This window comes from Aethina tumida, chromosome 3 (genome assembly GCF_024364675.1).
Source record: "Aethina tumida isolate Nest 87 chromosome 3, icAetTumi1.1, whole genome shotgun sequence".
NCBI classification, from domain to species: Eukaryota; Metazoa; Arthropoda; class Insecta; order Coleoptera; family Nitidulidae; genus Aethina; species Aethina tumida.
Window position 1 is genome coordinate 6,689,607 of NC_065437.1, and position 20,231 is coordinate 6,709,837.

Below are 20,231 nucleotides of genomic sequence, written 5' to 3' on the forward strand. Positions count from 1 at the left end.
CAAATATTGTAATTTTAATGTTACTGAAATGAAAAGAGCAAACTCAGTCAATAACGGACTCTGTAATGTACACAATGTGATATTTTAACAGTTTATAAATGGTTTATAAAATGAATTGCTAATGTTACATTTTGCTGTAATAATTAATAATTTACCAACTTATCTGCGAAAATTTTACATTGAATAATACCAACAAGGACAAACGTGTCTTTTTTTTATTTTATTAACTAGTTAATTCATTTAATTTCAATTTTATATCTTTAAAATTTGTGAAATGATGGTCAAGCATATAGGATTCTTATTTCTATTTTGTATTAACTAATCGAGCTATATTTTCTAACAAAGTCTCAGATAATTTATTCAATATACTTTGGTATAAAATAAATTACTTTCGTATAGTGTTATTCTAGTTAAGTAAGTGGCTTTCCCGAATTGAGAATTTATAAACAAGTTGGCGAGTATGGAGTAAGGCACACGTGTTATTTTACGTGCCGCTCCTTATTACCATTTAAATAACTTTCAGCAGAACCGTGCTAGGAAAGAGTTAAACCCACCAGGTTATTTAGGTCCATAAACGGTTGCGTTAGCCGTTCTATTTCGCTACTCGAAGACTAATTAAAATTAAATCCCTCTGTTAGGTTACTTACAAGGCCAAATGCTTTAAGCACATTATATAAAATTACTATGTTAAAACATTAAAAAAAAAAACATAATAAATTCTAAACCCGACGCCTCCGTTTCAGTACTTATTAGGTGCATCTGAAAAGAAGATAAACTTTTATCTAAGTAAAATTAAGTCAAATAAGACTAGTTTGCCACTTTTTTTTTCATTTGAGCTGGTTTTATTTTCAATTTAAAATATAATACAAAATTTCACTGTGCTGAAACATGTGTGTATGTTTTTTTTTCTGTAATTGTGATCAGCTTCTAATAAACTAGATGAATACTAGGAAATGTATTTTTAAGGACACCTATGTGTATCATAAATTTTTGGCTAAATTATATGGGTAACTTAGAATCCATTTTCCATTTTTCATTATTATTTAAAATATTCGAAAGAAAATACAGTAAAACAGCATAAATAAATTAAATTATGTACATTTTACTCCAGATTTTACTTGTACTAGAATAAAAGGCGTGAATGGCAATTTTTCATAATTTTGTCTGCGTCAACTGAAGCTGAAATGGAAAAAGCACAAAACAGCCAATTAGTTAAATGATCAATTTGTTGCCATGTAAATACAGGCGGCCATCTGATGAAAGCTGTCGGCCGTGAAAATTAATAGGGAAACTTTCAGTACAGCATTACAAATACTCTGTAACCAGTTTGAAATGGAAAAAAGATTTCACATTTGTTAACATTAAATATCAATTATTTGAATACTCATTGAACAGTTGTGTTCACCATTCATTTTTTATTTATGTCATAGGAATAATTTTATAGAAGTTGATGAAAATTTTTTAGAAATAAATTATAGGAAATTGAATTCTATAAAAAAACTGTCATATAAAATTTTCCCATAAAGTTGATGGTTGCGTCAGAAAATGAGAAAAATATCAAAATTTTAAAACAATCCAACTTTAATGTTAAATAACTTTTGAAAAAATGAATATATCAAAAAATTGTAAGAAACATTTTTTGTAGAGCGTTAAATTTTCTATTAAAATCTGTTGATCATTTTGAAATATTATCTCTAACGAGAGTTAAAAAAATTCAAAATCCAAGAGAATACCGTTCCCGTGTTATTTAAACGAGAAATTAAAATTTACGATTAATATTAATATTAAGAGCTGTAACTTTCACAGTATTTTTTTCCAACAATATTTTCGATATAAATAATAAAAAAAATTGTCGATTTATTTGAAACAGTCTAATCTTATATATAAAATTCTCGTGTCAGTTTTCGTTCCCATACTCCTCCGAAACGGCTTGACCGATTCTCATGAAATTTTGTGAGCGTATTGAGTAGATCTGAGAATCGGCCAACATTTATTTTTCATCCCCCTAAATGTTAGTGGACTACCCACCCCTAAATTTTTTTATTATTTTTTAGACAAAATTTTCAGTTTCTATTTTTTTATGATACAACATACAAAAATACATACAATCCTAAATTTTCACCCTTCTACGATCAACCATTATCAGGATTTCTTCGACGATATATTGGGTATCCGTCGACATTTGTGACCGTATCATTGGTAAAATCTTTAGGGAAATTTTTAGTACATTTTCCATTTGCCATGCAAGGCGATGAACTATTAAGAGTACCACATGGACCATGAATCATGTTTGTTGTAACAATAATAATAATAACAAAACAACGTTTGCCGGGTCAGCTAGTATATTTATATTTATATATTTATATATATATATATATATATATATATATATATATATATATATATATATATATATATATATATATATATGTTCACCATTCATTTTTTATTGATGAAAATTAACTTAGCTTCAGATAACATTAAAGCTAAAAATCAATTTCAATATTATGAAAATTCAGGGGTAACTTACTCCGTAACAAATAGAGAAATATGCTGAGCTTTTACACTACACAATTTAAATCTGCAAAAATATTACAAGGTTATAAAACTATGAAGAGTTTCATTAAAATTTCACAAATGGTGTGTGGACTCTAATTACCAATTTGGATACATAAATAATAGTGTTTCAATTAACGTATTCCAATTGATTGATAAGAAACAAGATAAATCGAGAAAACTTCATTAAACAATGATAAATGGGTTTTATAAAGTATGGAATGAACTGTGGTGATCAGGGGAAGAATAATGAGCCTTCTCAATTTAACTCTTGATAATTGCCTAGTTCATTGATAAGTAATCTAATTTTCTAAAATAAATTGCTAAAAATTAACAGTTACATACCCTTACTTATTTTGTATTCTAAGGAATTAACAAAGACAAAAAACAAGACTATTTTTATTCGTAAAGTAATAAAAAGGGATCAATGAAAAATAACATAATTTATTTTATTTTTACTTTATGTTATAAATTCATGATTAAATTAAATTAATTTAATTAATTATATATTATTTACAATTTATCCAGAATTTTCAATCATGCTACCGTGGGTTAAATTAAATTAATGTTTATCTGGCGGTCAATAAATTTCGAAGGAAGGTCAGCTCCGGTCATACGGCCCTTCTTACTATTCGGCCGAAACTGGTCTGCCTCTAAACACACCGCAATTAGTTTGAGTTAAAGGGCTGCTTTTCATTATTTACTCCAGGCCTCTTCGTACTCCTCGTTCACCGCACTTCAATTTCCACTTTACTCTGTTTGGAAAGGTTTAAATTGATCATTTTGGTAATTGGCCAATTCAAGTTTATCATCATTTATTATTATCATTTCAAAGAAACCAGTCCTTAATTCTAACAAAGTATAGGCTTAGATCGCAATGAAATTGATATATATATATATATATATATATATATATATATATATATATATATATATATATATATATATATATATATATATATATATATATTTATGCATAAAATACGTTAAAAAGTTATAAACCTATAAAATAAGTTCCTATATAAAGTTTCCCTAGAAGTTCTATCAAGGAGGATTCTTTAAACTATAATATATTAATTTTTAAATATGATGAATATATGATGAAACTATTTGTAATGCTTGACATACATAATGACATGACCTGATCAACTTCAACTTATTTTTTTTTTTTTCTTACTCTTGTACGGATTCCATAAAATAAACCGTTTTCGATTAAATCTCACAACTTACTTGGATTATTATAGGCATTTAAAAAGTGTGTTATATAATCGACACAAAGAGTTCATTTAATCTTCTTATAAAGTTATCAATTATACTTGAAAAACTTCTTAAACAAGGAATTTCGGTGCCTTTTTACTTTCGAAACAATCAATAAAGTTAACTTTCTTTAGCAGTCAAAATTTCACAATTGATTGGAACTGCGATTATTTTTTTTTTTTTTGAAAGAAATAATACATTAATATTTACTATATGAATTATATAAATAATCAGATATCCTTCAAACTAACTGAATATTGTTAATATGTTATTTTTTTAGTTATCAAATAATCTAATTGTAAGATAATTGCTGCAAGTAAAAGTTTCACACTAATAAAAAAATAAAAGATAAATTTGTAATTTCATAAATATTCGTGATATTAATTAATTAATTTTATATATATATATATATAATTAATTAATTATTTAATTTATATTATTTTTATTAAAGAGACTTCCGTTCGTGGACAAGATGAAACTACCCTGATATTATCACCTGGCATTTCCCTTACTTAATTTGCGTCTTCAATTTAACGATGTCAGCGTGTACTGAATGTAAATTGGCGATTAAGTTTCAAAAGAAACGCTTTTACTACCTTTATACCCCATAATGGGCTAAGCTGAATAATTATGATAATAATCAGGTAGGCGTCATAGCCATTGGAAAAAACGAGGGAAGTGTTTCTATTAAGTCGTAAGAAGAAAATGTTAATTTTATACTCAAGGTTTTCGCCATATTATGCTTTACATTCAATGCCTTATGCCAATATTATGTGTATTATTAAATAATAACAAACACAATGTAATTTACATAATTTTATTTTATGCCAATATGTAAGTATCATTGTTGTTTCTAAATTTTATTGAATTTAGAAAAAATCAGAACTACTAATTGATTTTAAACATAGTAAATGAATGACAAAAAAAGATAAACCGTGAGTCATGGGTATTGTAAATGAAAATATATATTACTTTTGAAAGAGAAGTTAAATATAGGCCTATCGACGTAAATCAATAAAGCGTTTATTTTCATTCACAACGAATGAATATAAATTGTACTCGAATCTAAATTAAACCGTTTACTTATTATTTCATACATTTAAGTTTATATATTTTTTAAATATGCATATGACATATATTTATATCGATTTCAGCAATAATTTACTATTGATTTTATTTAAAATTAAATATACTTATACAAAAATATTATTGACAAGCTCACAATATTTCCGGATAGGACCAACATTCACACAGTATGTGTCAAAATTTTGTGACATTCTGACCATTATTTTAGAGGGTACAGTCCTTTTAGTGACCTCAGTCTTGACATTGTCAAGATAATGAATAGAAAAGAATTACGTGTATTAAACACTGCTTTTTGAAAGAAAATAATGAAACTCCCATCCAATGAAACAGTTTTATATGGGCAGATTCTTTTCTTTAAGCATAGTTTTTTTCCTCATGTCAGGTGCAAAATGTTCATTTATAGTAAAGATTCTGTTCATTATTTTCAAAACTATTCATTTTATTCTTATGACGTAGAACATACACAATAAATGGATTATTAATATATTAATACTTTTGTAATACAATCTTTTTATTGCCTAATATTTATGAGCACTTAGTAACAATCAACTTTGTTATGTAATATTCTCAATAAATTCAGTATATTTCTTAAATATACTATTATATAAGTTCTATCATAGTCATAACGAATCTCTCATAACTTATATCGAAACCGTACATAAGAAATAATAACATATTACAATAAAAAATATTTTACTATTATGTACAAAATTTAAAAAAAATGGCGAATGGGACATCAATAATTTAATTTTTTCAATGCCAGGGTGGATTAATTCATTGTTTCAGAACAGAGGAAGATGTGCAGAGTACTAAAGTATCTATATGTTTCTTTAAAACTTTAAAATTTCAATAAACTACTTTTTTGGTTCTAGTTTCTTTTTATTTTTCTTTCTACCAATGTTACACCCAACCAAACCAAACAAATTTGCTAAAAACCTTTGTTATTACATGCTTTATTAAGCATGTACAATTAATTACAAATTATTAATCTTTATTCACAAAAATATTAGTTGAGTTTTGACATTTTATATATTTATAGGAAGACCTGAAAAATCAGTTGGTTTATGAGTGAAATATCTCAAGATGGCATTTTGGACATCATTCAAATTTTCAAATATTCTGACACTAAGAAAATATTGCAGTGATCGGAATAAATCGAAATCCGGGGGTGCAATATCGGGTGAGAATGGTGGGTGAGACAGTAACAAACAATATTAACAAAAAATTATAGGAAATATGACTAAGAAGAAGCATATATTGATGAAAATAATAATAATAATAATAATAAAGTTTTAAGAATATTTTTTTACTTCTACTGTTATCACCCTCTCTAAGGAAATCTCAGTCTTACTCTTAAATATAGTGCAATAAGAGACAGAAATAATCAAAGTCAATTTAGGAGTTTATTCGGTACGGTCACGGAACAAGTAAATAGTAATTATCTCTCCTATTTCAAGTTAAATCATGTTCTCGTTATATATTTAGTTCTTTTCTCAGTATTGTTCGGTTATATTTTACACTTTCGCAATAAATTTAATATTTATTCTATTTATGATATAAGGTAAAGAAAATTTAACTTATAAACTTGTCTATAAATTAGTTCCCTTATCAAAAAAGTGTATTTCATCTTACATATCAATTATGTTGTTTGTCACTATGTTTTTCTGACTACATAATTCTAAAATGTTTTTCAACATCCTCAGTACCAACTGATCACGAAATATATGGAAGTCACAAATCAGTACCATATTGATAAATTTGCTAAGAGACAATACCGAAAGCTTAAAAATTTTGTGAAGGATACCAATGTCACACATACTATGAAGCACTCAGATTTATAGCATATGCTAATTGCCAAAGGCCTACGGTTATTGAAAACAAACTAGGTGGATATTTAAGATAATGACATTTGATAATTTTAATTTAAAAAATAAAAATAATCAAAATATATTTAAACATTTTATAAAATAAAACTTTTTCTTTGAGTTGGTGTTGGGGATAAATAACGAAAAAGCATTTTGTTTTGCTTTTTATTCAAAAAAACGCTTAGTGGTCATGTTGCCTTACCCACAACGCATTGTGGGAAAGAATTTCGTGCAATGGCCAATTTCCGCACACGTACTCTAATTTAGATCAGAATAAATTATAGTGTTCCATGTGCTAGGGCGTTCGTAAGTGAGAAATGGTTTTACAATACAAATTACATTCTGCATATAGTAGAGGGGCATATGTTGTCAACCTGAACATAGAAAGGGGTAATTTAGAACTGAATTGTACATCGTACTCCACTCTAGAACAGCTTCATTCTGGCTGCAATTGAACAGAACAGCATGGAGCTCTAAGGGGTAATATTTTGATTCTACATATTCTTCAGCTCAGCAGAGCAACCCCTTTTGTTTCGAAATCAGTTTGGCATTTAAAGCCAAGATTTAATTCCTATAACATTCAAAATATAGTAAAATCAATGAAAGTAAATATCTACAATGTACCTTTAAATAACCCTTGATTTTACATAAAATTAATTTTCGTAATCTAGAACGGAAAAAACACATTTATATCATCATATTAATATGAATATTAATTTATTAATAACTTATTTAGTATGCCATTTAAATAATAATTTAATATTATTTTCAGTATGTTTTCGGAAAAGTTCTTGCTTATGTACAGATCCATGAAATTTCTTCGTTACTCATAAAAGAGACAAGGCAACGTCACATATCAAATCTCATAACTAGAGAGAAAGTTAAAATAAAAACCGTATATTTGATTTAATAATTACTTTATATTAAGCCTGTGTGTTCCATAGGTTAGTTATTTTAAATAAATAATATTTTTGAGTAGGATTAGGAGTAACAGAACTCTTGCAATACCACATCAAGGGCGGATAATAAGAGTACAGATTGACGAGGGTCGATTCACATTGGCTAACAACACACTCTGTGTTGGATATAACTAAGTTAAGCAATCGACTGACGCTTTTAACATTTCGATTATAATTCTAGACATCTACAATGTCGAGAAAATCATAATTATTAAGATAATAAAACCAAAATATCTTTCTGTTAAACAACGAATTTTTAATATTCAAATACATTTTTTATTTGCTAAGTTTTTTAAATAATAATTCTCTTAAAAGTAGTTGTAATATTTTTTCTAAATTCCTTAAGTTATTACTTTGTACTTCTAGATATTCTTTTCTAAAAATTATTATGACTATTTCGAAATTTGAATCTTCCGTCATTTTTTGTTTACTGAAGATAGATCTTAAAAATCACTTAGCTAATATATATTTTATCCAGCGTCAGATATTAAAAGCTTTAATAAGACATCATTTAAGTTTTAGGAGACATAATATTTAATTTGGTATTTAGTTGCCTAACCTATCTGGACTTAATTATAATAGCATGAATGTCTGAAGTTATACCATATTTTACAATTCTAAGTACTCTTTTTGTAACATATAAAAATAATATCAAATTTATTTACTTGAATTTAGTTAAAAGATATACAATACTTATTTGATATTTTAATAAAAATTGCCTTACCTATCTGGACTTAATTATAATAGCATGAATCTCTGAAGTTATACCATATTTTACAATTCTAAGTATTCTTTTTTGTAATTATTTCATAACTGTTTAATAAAGTTGTAAGGATACTTATAATTTTATTAATTATTTAATTTTGTTATTTATTTCGATTTGGGGTCTGAATATATATAGGTATCTAAAATTCATTATTTAACAGAACCAACATATTTTTTGAATAAAAATTAACAATTATTGTGTATCACATCTACATAAACTCGTAAATGAAATGTTTCAGTGCTATATAAACATGTAAAAATAATATCAAATTTATTTACATGAATTTATTTCAAAATTGTAAATTTTTGCGGAGATATCCTTAAAAACATTTTAACAAAATGGATAGTAATCAGATAAACCATTCATCACATAAATAGTCATTCGAACTGAAATGTAATTATTAAGATTTGCAAGTCAATTTATGGTTTCAAATCATTTAAATAAAACCAGAAAATCTTTCTGTTAAACAACGAATTATTAATACTCAAATACATTTTTTATCTGCTAAGATATTATAACTTGTATACTTATAAGAAAAAAGAAAGCTGATGAGTGTTTCAGTTTTATAAATAATAATTCTCTTAGAAGGGGTTGTAATATTTTTTCTGGATTCCTTAAATTATTCCTTTGTTGTTCTAAATATTCTTTTCCAAAAATTCTTCAATTACTACTTCGAAATTTGGATCTTCCATCATTTTTTGTTTACTGAATATAGGTCTTAAAATTCACTCAGCTAATGTATATTTCAGACAGTGTCAAATATTAAAAGCTTTAACAAGACATAATTTAAGTTTTAGGAGACATAATATTTAATTTAGTATTTAAAATATTTTGAACACATTCGAAGATTTCTGTTAATGTATCCATTGCAGAATTTAGTTAAAAGATATACAATACTTATTTTATATTTTAATAAAAATTGACTTACCTACCTGGACTTAATTATAATAGCATGAATTTCTGTAGTTATGCCATATTTTACAATTGTAGGTACTCTTTTTTGTAATTATTTAACAACTGTTTAATAAAGTTGTAAGGTTACTTATAATTTTATTAATTATTTAATTTTGTTATTTATTTCGATTTGGGGTCTGAATATATATAGGTATCTAAAATTCATTATTTAACAGAACCAACATATTTTTTGAATAAAAATTAACAATTATTGTGTATCACATCTGCATAAACTCGTAAATGAAATGTTTCAGTGCTATATAAACATGTAAAAATAATATCAAATTTATTTACATGAATTTATTTCAAAATTGTAAATTTTTGCGGAGATATCCTTAAAAACATTTTAACAAAATGGATAGTAATCAGATAAACCATTCATCACATAAATAGTCATTCGAACTGAAATGTAATTATTATGATTTGCAAGTCAATTTATGGTTTCAAATCATTTAAATAAAACCAGAAAATCTTTCTGTTAAACAACGAATTATTAATATTCAAATACATTTTTTATCAGCTAAGATATTATAACATTGTATACTTATAAGAATAAATAAAACTGATGAGTGTTTCAGTTTTATAAATAATAATTCTCTTAGAAGTGGTTGTAAAATTTTATCGAGATTCCTTAAATTATTTCTTTGTTGTTCTAGATATTCTTTTCTAAAAATTCTTCAATTACTACTTCGAAATTTGGATCTACCATCATTTTTTGTTTTCTGAAGATAGGTGTTAAAAATCACTCAGTTAATCTATATTTCAGACAGCGTCAAATATTAAAAGCTTTAACAAGACGTAATTTAAGTTTTAGGAGACATAATATTTAATTTAGTATTTAAATAATTCTGAACACATTCAAAGATTTCTGTTAATGTATCCATTGCAGAATTTAGTTAAAAGATATACAATACTTATTTAATATTTTAATAAAAATTGCCTTACCTATCTGAACTTAATTTTGAATAGCATGAATCTCAGAAGTTATACTACATTTTACAATTATAGATGCTCTTTTTTGTAATTATTTAATAAATGTTTAATAAAGTTGTAAGGTTACGTATAATTTTATTAATTATTTTAATTTTGTTATTTATTTTGTTTTGGAGTCTGAAAATATATATAGGTATCAAAAATTCATTATTTAACAGAACTAACATATTTTTTGAATAAAAATTAACAATTATTGTGTATCACATCTGCACGAATTCGTAAATGAAATAAATGTTTCAGTGCATGTAAACCTGTAAAAATAATATCAAATTTATTTACATTAATTTATTTCAAAATTGAAAATTTTTAGCAGAGATATCCTTAAAAAACATTTTAACAAAATGGGTTGTAATCGGATAAACCATTCGTCACACAAATAGTCATTCGAACTGAAACATAAACTATTTTATGCAGAAATACTAATTTTAATAATGACCGTGCGAACGTTCATCTGTCCATAGAGACAAAAGCGAAATATAAATTAGAGGAAAATGGGCGAACGGCAATATTATGCGCCGGTTGGCAACCGAGATTTACGAGTTGCGGATCTGGCTCGTAATTCGCTGAGCAATGTTGTGTACCCGTTTTTGTTGCGCTTAAAATGCTAACGGAGGAAATCAGAGGCGAGAATGATGTAGGTGATGCATGCTCGGTGCACTTGCCTGAACGGTTTCGCTTTCGGTTTGATGGGCAAGTCGGAAGTCATGATGGGGAGCATTTGCCCTCCTAAATCGGTTAACGATCTTTCCGCTGTTTTGATTTTTGTTTCGGGTTATATGGCTATTTTAATTCATCACTAAATTATGGACGTGTGGCATTACGCTCCAATAAATATTTCTGAAAAATATCATCAAAATGTAGAATACCGGACGTAAACATCAATAATTATTACTGGAAAAGTAATGTGTCAATCTTACATTAGATTCAAATGAATAAATTTTTAATATGACTTTATTTTTAATCAACACTCACACTCACCCTCACCTTTTTGTCATCTAGTGAGTAAAATGAGAATCTCCACATGGCATTTTGGACTTCGTCCCATAGCGTATTGAATAGGACCGTTTTCTAGACTGTGATCTCGAGATTCCAAAGATTCTTGAGCCCTGAACAATGAATGACGCGTTCTATCTAATTGTAACCGTTCATGCCTCTCAGAACTACTCTCATTCGACTTAGACATGGACATCCGTTCAGATTCATTTTCACGTCGCAATCTTTGGCTTTTGGCCTTTCTTATGTTTTTAGAGAGATTTGACTTTTTTTAGGCATAACTAAATATTAAAAAAAAACAACTATCTACGTTATTAATTAAATAAAATAACCTATACAAAATTTATCAATATCAATGTAAATCTGAATATTGAACACAAATGTACTTAATTTTAATTATTTATAATTATTACTTAAAGGTAAAAAAGGAAAGCAGTAAAAATCTAACAAAATATTTTGAATTAAGATAAGATAAGATAAGAAGAACGGATGGTTGGAATTATAAAAGATACTCAAACTATCAATCAATCGTTGGTGGAAGAAGTGGTGGGAGGCGCCCGACGTGACGGCCCAGTGGTCGCATGCGTGTGGTACTGGACAGTACTTGGACATTGCAACATTACTTTATTTTTCTAAAATAAAAGAATTTTTCTAAAATAAAAGTAGCCTTAGTTACTACTTATTACCTCAGCTACCTGCCAATAAAAGTCCCGTAAAAATCGGTCCTCCCATTTCAGAGATTAGCCGGAACAAACAGACAGACAAAAAATGTTATTTTGGTGTATATGCTGTATTTATATTCATATGCATGTAGTAAAAAACGGTTATTTCAATATTACAAACAGACACTCCAATTTTATTTATATGTATAGATTTGGTAATGTGATGGCCAGACTAAAAACTTCACTATCAGAGAAGAGCAGACGAGCCACAGTTGAGTTTATCAAGTCCCTTTTACACTTGGAATGGGTCCTTTATTATAGAGGGTATCATGCATCGTTTTATGTATAAAGAAATATTGAGAAACAACGTGGTACCATATTCAGATAAAAATATGCCACTAGAACTATATTTTCAACAAGATAATAATCCGATGAACACTTCAAAATATTTGAAGTAGTGGCTTTTAAGGGAAAAAATTAATGTGTTGTACTGGCCATCTCATTTTCCCGACCTAAACTCCATTGAAATATTATGGGAAATAGTGAACAACAAAATAAGACACAAAGTGAATAGTAATCAGCAAGATTTATTCATAGTTCTGCAAAAGTCCTGACAAAATATGGATCCAAATATTTAATTCATTCATCTGTTGCTTTCCATGAAAAAAAGAGGTTTGAAAGTTATTCATAATAATGCGAATTTTACTATATATTAGTGTACAATTAATAAAAATACACATTAATACAAATTATTTGTAGTAATAAAACTTTAAATAGCAAAAACTCTACTTTTTGTCAGCCCAAAACAAATTATTATCAGTACAATTAAACTTAATTTTTTTTTGTTGAAACACTGTAATTGTTAAATTTATAAAGGGAAGTTAATTTTCGATATATATTTTTTTAACATAATAACCAGGATAAAAATTATTTGCATTTTAAAAAAGTACTTTCTGCCAATACTGTATATTAAATATATTGTTCAGTAGGACTGAAAGTAATAATATACTAAGTAATATTAACAAATTACACTATCTTAGGGTAATAATATAAATATGTTGTTACAAAAATATAATTTGCAATTTAATATGTTTAATTACTAGCTACTAATAAATTGAAATAATTTAACAAATGGTGGTACAAAACTTGTGAAATCTATTTAGAGTTTTATTATTAAATATTAGGGAGAAAATACGTTAAATTTAAACAAATAAAATTTCAATATTTTTAATCAATAATACAATTACCCTTTTGCCACATAATATACAAATTTTCAATCCTAGACCCATAAAAGTCAATAAGTTTTTGAGTAAAATATCAGGAGATGGCATTTTGGACATCAAAGTTTTCAAAAAAGCTTTTAATCAATTTCAAATCGAAGCCAAATGAATGAAAACACGAATTTTCATAATAAATATTGAAAAAACTTCTTCGTATCACTAAGAAAATCTATAAAATTTAATTTCATTAGAAAATGTAATTAATATTTCGAAAATAGCACTTAAACTATTATTACAATTTCAGGTACAAATCGCACAAAATACTTACAAAACAAATATAATTTGGATGTGAGTATTATTTGGGTAAATTTTAGTTTAATTTTGAGACAACATTGGTTGTGTAGATTATTACATTCCATAAACTGATTCGTCCCCAAGGGCGTACGCGATAAAGCATCCTAAACCCCTGTTCTCTAAAGGCCATTAAGCCACCAACTATATCAAAGCTCAGGGTCTATAAATAAATTAAGAGCAGTCTAATAAATAAAAACTTCCAACTACAACACATTATTAAAAGAACAAGAGTTTAAACATCATCTCTAAGTATAATAATATTATCAATATATTATTTTATTAATATTCTTTGATAATTGTATTTAAAATGTGTGGAACATCAAAAAAAAATCTATATTTTATAGAGCAAATGTAATTTTATTTTCTGAACAAAACCGTCCAATACAAATTTTTATACAATAATAATGTCGCAAATAGTAGTTTAAATTTCTTACTCTGAAAGGTTTTTACATTTTGACATTAGATGCAGTCTCTAGAGTGAGTAAAAACATGGATAGCATTTTAGAATGTGATTTATTTACCCTGTTTTATACGCCTTTTCCATAAATTGCTTTTATGGTGGTTTAGATGACATTCGGAATTGTTATCTGATGTTGAATGTTAAATGTTTCTGTGGTTGCTCTACATCCTCGTACTATTCCATTAGGGTTTATTTAAAATTTAAAGTGAGTATGTAGAAAAACAACAATCAAATTCATAATTTGGAATTAAATATTGTTAAATCACTCACTGTTAGTTTAGTGTTTGTGTAGCAATTTGTTTAGATCTAAATGAACGAAGTGATTTCAACCGATTAATCTGATGAATTACATTGTTGTAGCTGCTTAAATTGTGGCAATTACGTCCGTAATATCTCTAATATTTCAACTGAAAATCTAAAAATTCCTGGGTGAATAATCAAATGCAATTAATTTTGCAATTTGTATCTATTGTGATGTAGTGTCACTGTATCTGACTTGTATACACTCGGATATGCAGAGCAGGCAATCTACTCACTGTTAGGTAAATCCACTGAGCCTTAGTGCTAACTAGGTTACAATGGATAGAGCCCAATAGCAACAGCATTGCTTTGAATATTCAATACTCTTGAATAATAACTGCTTTTCAAGATATTCTAGTACCTGAGATATAGCTCGAAATCATTAAATCATAAATATTGTTGAGCCAACGGTTTTCTAAAGAACTAAAGGAAATCTAACGTACAATTCTAATTATATGTACTATTTAATAATCTTGTAATATTTTGTTGTTTGCTTTAAAATATAATTTGACATCAAATGAGAAGCTTGAAGCGCTTTACTTATTAATAAATTGTATTATTTCTATCTTGTAAAAGGATTTTCATAACATAATAAGTGGCATATAAATAACGATGTCGATGATGTCACCTTAGTTATAACAGTATGTCAGGTCGATCGGGAGGCTCACACAAAACTTTTCTAAGTGGTTTTCCAAGTTTTGAAAACTTACCGTCTAGAAGTTTTCCAATTTGCCACATATTCCAACAAGTTAAACATCGCCTGCACATAAACAGAATACGCCTCTCGATTCGATACGGCCAGTGCAACATTCAGATAATGCAGAAAAGTTTTGCTACGTAGTTACATCAAAAGATTTCAACGCAACTTTCGCCGCTGTAAAGAATTTATTGTTTCACATTTTTTATAGGCTCAAAGAACTGAAGGAACCTTTAAAGTTAAATGCGAAGTCATTTAATTCATCGGTCGTGAAAATTATAACAATTATTCAAAGTTATTGGTTATAAAATGCATCATTTATTGCATAGATATTGATTTACCCCTAAAAAATATTTTTAAAAATAAAATCTTAGCCTTAATAAGTCGTATGTCCACCGTTGCCATCAATTATTGCTTAATATCTGTGGGGCATACTCTCTATTAAATTATCTTGTGTAGTTTCTTTCCATAATTGAAGTAGCAATATCCACAGATATTGAAGAGTCTCTGGAAGTGGTACGTGATTTGTAAGCCTGCTTTGTAGCGTGTCCCAAACATGCTAAATAGAATTGAAGTCTGGAGAGCATGGTGGTAACGCCAAATGAGGGATTCTAAGCAAATTTCGACTTTTTTGGGCAATTCTAACTCTATGTGGTCGAGTATTACGTCGTGAAAATAAACTGGTCACCAATTAATAATTATTTGCTCAATAATATCTCCTGTTACACTGCCCTGACAAATTTAGTAACACCTCCACCTCCAAATAGATGAACCAATTGGCAGGCCCTTCGATTTCTTGGTACTCTAGGTCTTGTCCATACACATACTGAAAATCGGCAAAATCTGGACACGTCTGTAACCACTACTGAACGGCATTCGTTCCAGCAATTAACATGTTCTCTAGTTCATGTTAATCTTTCACACCATCCATCAGTCAACGGTACTCTTCTCAGAAAACGCTAAAATACCAGACCAAAAGTTTCTAATCGTCGTCCGATGGTTCGAGTGGAAATAAGGGTATAAGCTCCCTTCGTGAAATAAAGTAACATATCAGTTATCTTGAGCAGTGATAACTCTAGGCCGACCTGTTCTTTGTCGTTCAGCCACATTTCTAGGGTTTTGAAACCGAGACGCAAGTCAAAAAATAACACTTTGTGAAACATTGAAAATGTTTGCAACTTAGATCTGTAGAGCCCCATTTTGCTCATCTTGGCTTAATTTAGGACAAAATATATATTTTACTAATCACAAAGTTAGTTAGAACTCGGTTTATTGAAAAAAAAGTAAATCACGGCATGAACTGTTCATGGGTATTTTTATTTATTTATTTATTTAGATTTTATTAATATAAATAAGTGACTTGGTTTAGCAAATAGGACACAATTTTATTGTATTATTTTTTATTATATTTTTAATCCATATTCCTAATCCGCATAGTTTATTTGACCGCCATTATTTATTTTATTCTGAGAAACGTACTAAAGCTATTTATGTCTTTCTCAACGGAACCATTTTTGGAAATACTTATTTTCTTTGATTAACCCTACAAAAATATATATATGTATATAACCATTAAAAAAAAATGAAATATTAATTTTTAAATATTCAAAAATGCTAATTTTCATTATTCTCTGTATGAACAGAAGTTTTTCTAAATTTTCAACTACAGTACAAGATATTTTCATCAAAAATTATCATAACCAATTAACTTATCGTTTCATGGTCTACCAGGTGAAAAATTCAATTTGGGTCTGTCTCGTCGTCGCAGGCTAATGAAATTTATATCTAAAAATGTTATTACATATATACAAGATATTCCATTACGAAAAATATATACCCTATGTATCTGATTATACATGCAACACGTTTTATGAAAATAAGATAGATTACAAACTTCACTGAAAACTTTTTTGTATCTTTTATAATAAAATAAATAATAGAGGGATGAAAATGAGATTCATTTATCAAAAAAATTACTGAACATATTGAATAAATCTGATGTGGAAAGTATATGGATTATTATATCCAGTCAGGATGTAATCCCTACCAATCTATTTTTAATATAGTTGAAAGAAAAGACGAAAATTCAATTTGATTTCTATTTGGTTTATAATATTGGGTACAGCTATTATATTATATAATATAATAATTCCAAATCTATTTCAACGGACTGTATGCACTTATTCCAACATTTTTTCTTTTCTCAGAGCACACCAAATAGTCATATTACGGAACGGCCTTCAAACCTTCGATTCGGCTTATATGTTGTTGTTTTCTATAGAGCTTGTTCCGCGACATTTATTATTTATTATATTATTTAATGGCACCACTTTGTTGAATAATTTCAGACATTGTAAAAATCAAAAAATTCACTTGACATATTTAATGAGATTTATGAATTTTGATATAGTTACCTGTATTACTACTATGAACCTAAATAAACAGATTTTTGTACACTAAATTGTTGTAATTGTTGTAAATATAAATTTTCCAACTATTATATTATATATAATATAAAATAATAATATCTAATAAATAAGTTATAATAAAAATTGATAAAGAAACTTAGAAATCTTGTTATTGTTTGTTTATGAAAAGAAATTATCATTTGTTTTCATCTGTTATTATTTGTAAAAAAAGCTTTTTCTATTACTTACTAAATGACAAGATTTTTGTTTATTTTCTTGTGTGTGGTTTATGTATTCTTATTGTTAACATTTAAAATTGTCAGGGTTATCACAATAGAGAGATCGTGTGTGCAAAAATCCCCAGAATCTTGATATAAAATGAAAAATCTTATTTATTCTTCCAAATCTATTTCAACGTACCGTATGCACTTATTCCAACATTTTTCCTTTTCTCAAAGCATACCAAATAGTCATATTACGGAACGGTCTTCAAACCTTCGATTCGGCTTATATGTGGCTGTTTTTGATAGATATTGTTCGGCGACATTTATTATTTATTATATTATTTAATCGCACCACTTTGTTGAGTAATTTCATACATCAAAAAAAGTAAAAATCAAAAAATTCACTTTTCGTGTCGTACATAACCAAGAGTAACTTGACATATTTAATGAGATTTATGAATTATATAGATACCTGTATTACTATCATGAACCTAAATAAACAGATTTTTGGACACTAAATTGTTGTAATTGTTGTAAATATAAATTTTCCAATAAATTTCAATATTACAATATTGTATTCTCTATTTTCATATTGTGATTGAAACGTCATGGATTATTGATGACAATAAACTATTAATATTAATATTAATATTATTGTTTAAGAGTCGCAAGTGCTTCGACCATAGTTCAGTGGTTTCATACGTTTTGTTTTTGAACGCAATTAATAGAAATACCAATTAAACTGCAGCTCGTATCACCTGTTAAATTTCAATATTACATAACTTAAAATTTGTAATCAAATAAAATGATACAATTTTTTAATTGTGTTTAATTTTAGTAAATTTTTTATTCTATAAATAATATTATAGAGCCTAAACTGTTTCAAAAAAATCGACATTTTTTTTTTCTTATTTATATCGAAAATCGTTTTGGAAATGGTAAAAAGAAAATACTGTGAAAGTTACAGCTCTTAATATTAATATTAATTTTAATTTCCCATTTAAATAACACGGGAACGGTGTTCTCTTGAATTTTAAAATTTTTTAACTCTCGTTAGAGATAATATTTCAAAATGAAAAAAACAGATTTTTATAGAAAATTTAACGCTCTACAAAAAATGTCTCTCAAAGTTTTTTGATATATTTATTTTTTCAAAAGTTATTTAACATTAAAGTTGAATTGATTTAAAATTTTGACATTTTTCTCATTTTCTGACGCAACCATCAACTTTATGGGAAAATTTTGTATGACATTTTATAGAGAATTCAATTTCCTATAATTTATCTCTAAAAAAGTTTTTGATATTTTTTACAGATCATAAGTTATCTGCTGAAAACTAAAAATATTATTAAATAAATGTTATTTTACTGCTTAAAATTAAGCATTTTATTTAAATAAAGAGACTTTTACTACAATTTGGCAATTTTTTTCTGTATTCACTTATAACTAGCAATAAGTATTGTAATTGCTCTTCATTTTTTGTGCAGTAAAATAACATTTATTTAATAAAATTTTTAGTTTTATGCAAATAACTTATGATCTATAAAAAATATCAATAACTTTTTTGGAGATTAATTATAGAAAATTGAATTCTCTATAAAAAATGTCATATAAAATTTTCCCATAAAGTTGATGGTTGCTTCAGAAAATGAGAAAATTTTCAAAATTTTAAATCAATTCAACTTTAATGTTAAATAACTTTTGAAAAAATGAATATATCAAAAAACTATAAGAGACATTTTTTGTAGAGCGTTAAATTTCCTATAAAAATCTGTTTTGATCATTTTGAAATATTATCTCTAACGAGAGTTGCGTGTTATTTAAACGGGAAATTAAAATTTACGATGCGGCACCTTTTAATATTAATATTAAGAGCTGTAATTTTCACAGTATTTTTTTTACCATTTCCAACAAGATTTTCGATATAAATAAGAAAAAAAAAAGTTGTCGATTTTTTTGAAATAGTCTAATATCTTTTCGAATATGTATAAATATACATAATATGAATTTGTCACTTTAAGAGGATGCAGACGAGTAGGAAAGAAATTAAAATAGTGCGACACTTACATTCATTCTTAATATGTATGAAAATTTGAAGAGTAACACTACTGTGAGGAACCCTTTCCTTATTGAACTTCGGCTCTGTTATGCAAATTTCATGTAAAAGCTTGCGTGAATCCACAAATCCAAACGTAGCTTTAAAAGGACTTTTGAAACATCCAGCCGACTACATATTCCATTACAAAAATATGTTAAGATATTCAGTTTTTCAGATTGGCAAAGCGATCTCGGAGTTGCGTGAACCATATTTCATAAAGTTTATCACCATTTCTTAAACTAAATTGTCATTTAATATAATAAAGATTATTTTATTATGTTGTAAGTTGATAAATATATTCATTAGATATTTTCAACTGTTACAAGAAGCAAAAAACATGTTTCAAGAAAAATCAAATGATGCCAGTTTGCTTAACAGG

The 20,231-nt window shown here is 27.0% G+C and overlaps 1 protein-coding gene across 2 annotated transcripts in view; it reads left to right on the forward strand.

The window, feature by feature from the left end:
- The window catches only part of LOC109597396 (uncharacterized), a 119,199-nt gene that overhangs the window by 75,087 nt on the left and 23,881 nt on the right, over positions 1 to 20,231 (forward strand). The window lies entirely within an intron of this gene.